This window comes from Schistocerca serialis, unplaced genomic scaffold, assembly GCF_023864345.2.
Source record: "Schistocerca serialis cubense isolate TAMUIC-IGC-003099 unplaced genomic scaffold, iqSchSeri2.2 HiC_scaffold_473, whole genome shotgun sequence".
In the NCBI taxonomy this organism is placed as follows: domain Eukaryota; kingdom Metazoa; phylum Arthropoda; class Insecta; order Orthoptera; family Acrididae; genus Schistocerca; species Schistocerca serialis.
Genome location: NW_026048054.1, coordinates 5,001 through 12,500, shown reverse-complemented (window position 1 = coordinate 12,500; position 7,500 = coordinate 5,001). Strand labels below are relative to the sequence as shown.

Sequence of the window (7,500 nt, the reverse complement as noted above, 5' to 3'; positions counted from 1 at the left end):
GTGCATCCTCTCCGCCACATGAGACAATCCACACTGTCATAACCAGACTGGGAGGTCCACTCAGAAAACGGAATATCCCACCCCCCCGACAACCACCATTGCTCAGCTAAGCCACCAACACCCACACATGTCCTACACAGGGGTGCACCCAACATCACAATACTGCCTCCTCTCACAGCACACAAACAATGGCAGGAATGAAAGACACAGGTCTGCCACAAGCATGGAATCGGAGCGCCGCCTGTCATGAGCCAAAGGTGCATCCTGACGTGGCAAATCAGATGATGCCGCAGGCATCCACTTACTATAATCACAATCAACAAACCGACCGGCCGCCCCCCCCCCCCCCCCCATTACACCTTTCCATACAACAATGTGTACCTTAACCTAAACTATACTGTACCTTAACCTAAACTATACTGTACCTTAACCTAAACTATACTGTACCTTAACCTAAACTATACTGTACCTTAACCTAAACTATACTGTACCTTAACCTAAACTATACTGTACCTTAACCTAACCTATACGGTACCTCAACCTAACCTATATTGTGCCTCAACCTAACCTATGTTGCGCCTTAACCTAACCTATGTTGCGCCTTAACCTAACCTATGTTGCGCCTTAACCTAACCTATGTTGCGCCTTAACCTAACCTATGTTGCGCCTTAACCTAACCTATGTTGCGCCTTAACCTAACCTATGTTGCGCCTTAACCTAACCTATGTTGCGCCTTAACCTAACCTATGTTGCGCCTTAACCTAACCTATGTTGCGCCTTAACCTAACCTATGTTGCGCCTTAACCTAACCTATGTTGCGCCTTAACCTAACCTATGTTGCGCCTTAACCTAACCTATGTTGCGCCTTAACCTAACCTATGTTGCGCCTTAACCTAACCTATGTTGCGCCTTAACCTAACCTATGTTGCGCCTTAACCTAACCTATGTTGCGCCTTAACCTAACCTATGTTGCGCCTTAACCTAACCTATGTTGCGCCTTAACCTAACCTATGTTGCGCCTTAACCTAACCTATGTTGCGCCTTAACCTAACCTATGTTGCGCCTTAACCTAACCTATGTTGCGCCTTAACCTAACCTATGTTGCGCCTTAACCCAACCTATGTTGCGCCTTAACCCAACCTATGTTGCGCCTTAACCCAACCTATGTTGCGCCTTAACCCAACCTATGTTGCGCCTTAACCCAACCTATGTTGCGCCTTAACCCAACCTATGTTGCGCCTTAACCCAACCTATGTTGGGCCTTAACCCAACCTATGTTGGGCCTTAACCCAACCTATGTTGGGCCTTAACCCAACACACGTTGGGCCTTAACCCAACACACGTTGGGCCTTAACCCAACACACGTTGGGCCTTAACCCAACACACGTTGGGCCTTAACCCAATACACGTTGGGCCTTAACCCAACACACGTTGGGCCTTAACCCAACACACGTTGGGCCTTAACCCAACACACGTTGGGCCTTAACCCAACACACGTTGGGCCTTAACCCAACACACGTTGGGCCTTAACCCAACACACGTTGGGCCTTAACCCAACACACGTTGGGCCTTAACCCAACACACGTTGGGCCTTAACCCAACACACGTTGGGCCTTAACCCAACACACGTTGGGCCTTAACCCAACACACGTTGGGCCTTAACCCAACACACGTTGGGCCTTAACCCAACACACGTTGGGCCTTAACCTGCTCTGTAATTGTCATACGACGCGTTAAATTAGTGTAGTGTTGCCTAACTGCAACCCCCGCAATATAGTTTGCTACTCGCACTGCCCGGTCCCCAGTGTATCGCTTCATGTTAAACACCTTGCAGCTATACACTGTAATGTGGATGGCAGCAGGACGTACATGCTCAATGCCCTTTGCAGTTGTTCATTGGCATTTGCAGTTGTTCATTGGCATTCGCATGGCGAAGCACTTAGCCTACGCTGTGGTACGGCCTGTGTCAACTGTCCGCTGATGTTGTACGTCCAAATCACACACTGTACTGCACATTGGTCCTCATGTACTGAATGATACATCGTGGTACATGTGACCGTACAACGACTGCGCCAACAACGGCGAACCATGCGGTCCAAATGTTGTGCACTCAGCTACGTGTCGTCTCCCTATAAGAGCTGGATTGCAGTGTGGTATGCCCTGGATGGCGATCAGCATGAGCCGTCTGTTGATGTAGTGGCGCGTGTTGTCAGACGTAGTCGTCTCTTCTCACACACCGTGATAGCATGGTGCACTGCGTTCCACATCTGCGACATGCGACAGAGGCCGGTTGACAGTCGTTCGCGCAATGGACATCGCATACGTACGGGGGCCACCTTCCACGTGTTCGCGAAGCGTGCACATGTTGTTGCGTGTATGTGGGCAGACATAGTGTGTCGTGACACCTGACACAGGCATGCAACAATCGTTGAATTTGCAAATGGCGATGGACGCCTACGTTTGCTGGTGACGTTACGCAAATGAACAACTGGTAAACCGTTGTGGTGCGGTTGTTCTCGCTAGAGGTGAATCAGTGATGGCGACGATCGGTTGAGCTACCAACCGGTTGTTCCAGCGATACCCACCATGCCCACGAACGTGAATGGCATCTGGGTGTGAAGCGATACGCGGCGGTGGCTGGGTGGGACCGTCCCCGGCCGGTGAGGGGGGGCCTCCCGGCGTGCTGGCCGCGCGGTGCGTGGGCGCACGCGCTACAGCCGGCTGGTGGGGGCGGCCAGTGGCAGGCGCGCCGGCCGACGGAGGCGGCAGGCGGCGCAGCTGCGCGCCGGCGCACCCTGCACGCGGCGCCGTGCGGCCAAAGTAGGTCCTCGCGGGCCCGGTGCGAAGCGCGGTGGACATCTGCAGTGTGCTGGTCCGATTGAGGACTGTGTGCGCTGAGGATGCGCCGCCGCCCGGCGCTCGGCGCCGCGACGCCGTCTGCTGCTCGGTCGCCTCTGCGGTTCTCGCAGGTGGTTTGTATCGCAGCTGTGCGGACGTGTTGGCGCGTGCGCTGTGCTGGGAGAGTTCGCTTCGGCACCCAAGTGGGGCTTTTGTCCTTCTGTGGCGCTGGCGTTGGAGCTGCCGGTCACCGTAGGTGGCGCGTGTTGTCTCCCGCCGGCAATGCCACGACAGCACGCTCCCGGGCCTCTGTCGGCAGCGGCAAGCTCAGTTGGGAGCACGGGTGGTCGCACCTAAAGCGTCTACTCGCCAAACCCCGGGCGATTGCGCCTCTCTCGAACCCGACCAAGTACTTAGGACGGCGCTGCGCGCCGCCGGGACCTGAGAGGGTTTCGAGGTGTATGGTGCAGGGGAGCTCAGCCTCCTCCTGTTTGCAGAATAATTGAGCGGACGCTTGCGTGTTCGCGCGGGCCCCCGGGACACACTCCCGGGCGGCCGGCTGCTCAGCTCTAGTTGACGCAGCTCCCTGGTTGATCCTGCCAGTAGTCATATGCTTGTCTCAAAGATTAAGCCATGCATGTCTCAGTACAAGCCGCATTAAGGTGAAACCGCGAATGGCTCATTAAATCAGTTATGGTTCCTTAGATCGTACCCACGTTACTTGGATAACTGTGGTAATTCTAGAGCTAATACATGCAAACAGAGTCCCGACCAGAGATGGAAGGGACGCTTTTATTAGATCAAAACCAATCGGTCGGCTCGTCCGGTCCGTTTGCCTTGGTGACTCTGAATAACTTTGGGCTGATCGCACGGTCCTCGTACCGGCGACGCATCTTTCAAATGTCTGCCTTATCAACTGTCGATGGTAGGTTCTGCGCCTACCATGGTTGTAACGGGTAACGGGGAATCAGGGTTCGATTCCGGAGAGGGAGCCTGAGAAACGGCTACCACATCCAAGGAAGGCAGCAGGCGCGCAAATTACCCACTCCCGGCACGGGGAGGTAGTGACGAAAAATAACGATACGGGACTCATCCGAGGCCCCGTAATCGGAATGAGTACACTTTAAATCCTTTAACGAGTATCTATTGGAGGGCAAGTCTGGTGCCAGCAGCCGCGGTAATTCCAGCTCCAATAGCGTATATTAAAGTTGTTGCGGTTAAAAAGCTCGTAGTTGGATTTGTGTCCCACGCTGTTGGTTCACCGCCCGTCGGTGTTTAACTGGCATGTATCGTGGGACGTCCTGCCGGTGGGGCGAGCTGAAGGCGTGCGACGCGCCTCGTGCGTGCTCGTGCGTCCCGAGGCGGACCCCGTTGCAATCCTACCAGGGTGCTCTTGAGTGAGTGTCTCGGTGGGCCGGCACGTTTACTTTGAACAAATTAGAGTGCTTAAAGCAGGCAAGCCCGCCTGAATACTGTGTGCATGGAATAATGGAATAGGACCTCGGTTCTATTTTGTTGGTTTTCGGAACCCGAGGTAATGATTAATAGGGACAGGCGGGGGCATTCGTATTGCGACGTTAGAGGTGAAATTCTTGGATCGTCGCAAGACGAACAGAAGCGAAAGCATTTGCCAAGTATGTTTTCATTAATCAAGAACGAAAGTTAGAGGTTCGAAGGCGATCAGATACCGCCCTAGTTCTAACCATAAACGATGCCAGCCAGCGATCCGCCGCAGTTCCTCCGATGACTCGGCGGGCAGCCTCCGGGAAACCAAAGCTTTTGGGTTCCGGGGGAAGTATGGTTGCAAAGCTGAAACTTAAAGGAATTGACGGAAGGGCACCACCAGGAGTGGAGCCTGCGGCTTAATTTGACTCAACACGGGAAACCTCACCAGGCCCGGACACCGGAAGGATTGACAGATTGATAGCTCTTTCTTGATTCGGTGGGTGGTGGTGCATGGCCGTTCTTAGTTGGTGGAGCGATTTGTCTGGTTAATTCCGATAACGAACGAGACTCTAGCCTGCTAACTAGTCGCGTGACATCCTTCGTGCTGTCAGCGATTACTTTTCTTCTTAGAGGGACAGGCGGCTTCTAGCCGCACGAGATTGAGCAATAACAGGTCTGTGATGCCCTTAGATGTTCTGGGCCGCACGCGCGCTACACTGAAGGAATCAGCGTGTCTTCCTAGGCCGAAAGGTCGGGGTAACCCGCTGAACCTCCTTCGTGCTAGGGATTGGGGCTTGCAATTGTTCCCCATGAACGAGGAATTCCCAGTAAGCGCGAGTCATAAGCTCGCGTTGATTACGTCCCTGCCCTTTGTACACACCGCCCGTCGCTACTACCGATTGAATGATTTAGTGAGGTCTTCGGACTGGTACGCGGCATTGACTCTGTCGTTGCCGATGCTACCGGAAAGATGACCAAACTTGATCATTTAGAGGAAGTAAAAGTCGTAACAAGGTTTCCGTAGGTGAACCTGCGGAAGGATCATTACCGACTAGACTGCATGTCTTTCGATGTGCGTGTCGTGTCGCGCAACACGCTACCTGTACGGCTCGCAGTAGCCGTGCGCCGCGTGCGGAACCACGCGTGCTTCTCAAAACTAACGCCAATGTTGTGTGGTACGAGCGCTGAAGCGCTGGAGCGGCTGGCCTGCGGCACCTGGCGCCTGGCGCCGGTTTTGAATGACTTTCGCCCGACTGCCTGTCCGCTCCGGTGTGGAGCCGTACGACGCCCATCGGCCGTGAGGCCGTTGGACACAGAACGCTTGAACAGGGGCCGCCACACGCCTACGTCCCGCCTATGCAACTGTCTTGAAAGAGACAGTGGAAACTAAGAAAAGATCACCAAGGACGGTGGATCACTCGGCTCGTGGGTCGATGAAGAACGCAGCAAATTGCGCGTCGACATGTGAACTGCAGGACACATGAACATCGACGTTTCGAACGCACATTGCGGTCCATGGATTCCGTTCCCGGGCCACGTCTGGCTGAGGGTCGGCTACGTATACTGAAGCGCGCGGCGTTTGCCCCGCTTCGCAGACCTGGGAGCGTCGCGGCCGCCTGTGGGGCCGGCCGCGCCTCCTTAAACGTGCGATGCGCGCCCGTCGCCTGGCGGTTCGCATACCGGTACTTACTCGGTAGCGTGCACAGCCGGCTGGCGGTGTGGCGTGCGACACCTCGTACAACGACCTCAGAGCAGGCGAGACTACCCGCTGAATTTAAGCATATTACTAAGCGGAGGAAAAGAAACTAACAAGGATTCCCCCAGTAGCGGCGAGCGAACAGGGAAGAGTCCAGCACCGAACCCCGCAGGCTGCCGCCTGTCGTGGCATGTGGTGTTTGGGAGGGTCCACTACCCCGACGCCTCGCGCCGAGCCCAAGTCCAACTTGAATGAGGCCACGGCCCGTAGAGGGTGCCAGGCCCGTAGCGGCCGGTGCGAGCGTCGGCGGGACCTCTCCTTCGAGTCGGGTTGCTTGAGAGTGCAGCTCCAAGTGGGTGGTAAACTCCATCTGAGACTAAATATGACCACGAGACCGATAGCGAACAAGTACCGTGAGGGAAAGTTGAAAAGAACTTTGAAGAGAGAGTTCAAAAGTACGTGAAACCGTTCTGGGGTAAACGTGAGAAGTCCGAAAGGTCGAACGGGTGAGATTCACGCCCATCCGGCCACTGGCCTCCGCCCTCGGCAGATGGGGCCGGCCGCCCGCGCGGAGCAATCCGCGGCGGGGTCGTGTCCGGTTGCCTTTCCACTCGCCGCGGGGTGGGGCCGTTCCGGTGTGCGGTGGGCCGCACTTCTCCCCTAGTAGGACGTCGCGACCCGCTGGGTGCCGGCCTACGGCCCGGGTGCGCAGCCTGTCCTTCCGCGGGCCTCGGTTCGCGTCTGTTGGGCAGAGCCCCGGTGTCCTGGCTGGCTGCCCGGCGGTATATCTGGAGGAGTCGATTCGCCCCTTTGGGCGCTCGGGCTCCCGGCAAGCGCGCGCGGTTCTTCCCGGATGACGGACCTACCTGGCCCGGCCCCGGACCCGCGCCGCTGTTGGCTCGGGATGCTCTCGGGCGGAATAATCGCTCCCGTCAGCGGCGCTTCAGCTTTGGACAATTTCACGACCCGTCTTGAAACACGGACCAAGGAGTCTAACATGTGCGCGAGTCATTGGGCTGTACGAAACCTAAAGGCGTAATGAAAGTGAAGGTCTCGCCTTGCGCGGGCCGAGGGAGGATGGGGCTTCCCCGCCCTTCACGGGGCGGCGGCCTCCGCACTCCCGGGGCGTCTCGTCCTCATTGCGAGGTGAGGCGCACCTAGAGCGTACACGTTGGGACCCGAAAGATGGTGAACTATGCCTGGCCAGGACGAAGTCAGGGGAAACCCTGATGGAGGTCCGTAGCGATTCTGACGTGCAAATCGATCGTCGGAGCTGGGTATAGGGGCGAAAGACTAATCGAACCATCTAGTAGCTGGTTCCCTCCGAAGTTTCCCTCAGGATAGCTGGTGCTCGTACGAGTCTCATCCGGTAAAGCGAATGATTAGAGGCCTTGGGGCCGAAACGACCTCAACCTATTCTCAAACTTTAAATGGGTGAGATCTCCGGCTTGCTTGATATGCTGAAGCCGCGAGCAAACGACTCGGATCGGAGTGCCAAGTGGGCCACTTTTGGTAAGCAG

The 7,500-nt window shown here is 55.9% G+C and overlaps 3 non-coding genes across 3 annotated transcripts in view; all 3 read left to right on the top strand.

The window, feature by feature from the left end:
- Positions 1-3,421: 3,421 nt before the first annotated feature.
- Positions 3,422-5,331, top strand: LOC126447137 (small subunit ribosomal RNA). The gene has a single exon (XR_007583599.1). It is a non-coding gene; the product is annotated as a small subunit ribosomal RNA (ribosomal RNA).
- A 351-nt stretch (positions 5,332-5,682) lies between these two features.
- LOC126447136 (5.8S ribosomal RNA) lies at positions 5,683-5,837 on the top strand. Its single transcript, XR_007583598.1, has one exon. It is a non-coding gene; the product is annotated as a 5.8S ribosomal RNA (ribosomal RNA).
- A 188-nt stretch (positions 5,838-6,025) lies between these two features.
- The window catches only part of LOC126447135 (large subunit ribosomal RNA), a 4,221-nt gene continuing 2,746 nt past the window's right edge, over positions 6,026-7,500 (top strand). Inside the window, exon 1 of the ribosomal RNA XR_007583597.1 lies at positions 6,026-7,500. This exon is cut by the window's right edge and continues 2,746 nt beyond it. This is a non-coding gene — a ribosomal RNA (large subunit ribosomal RNA).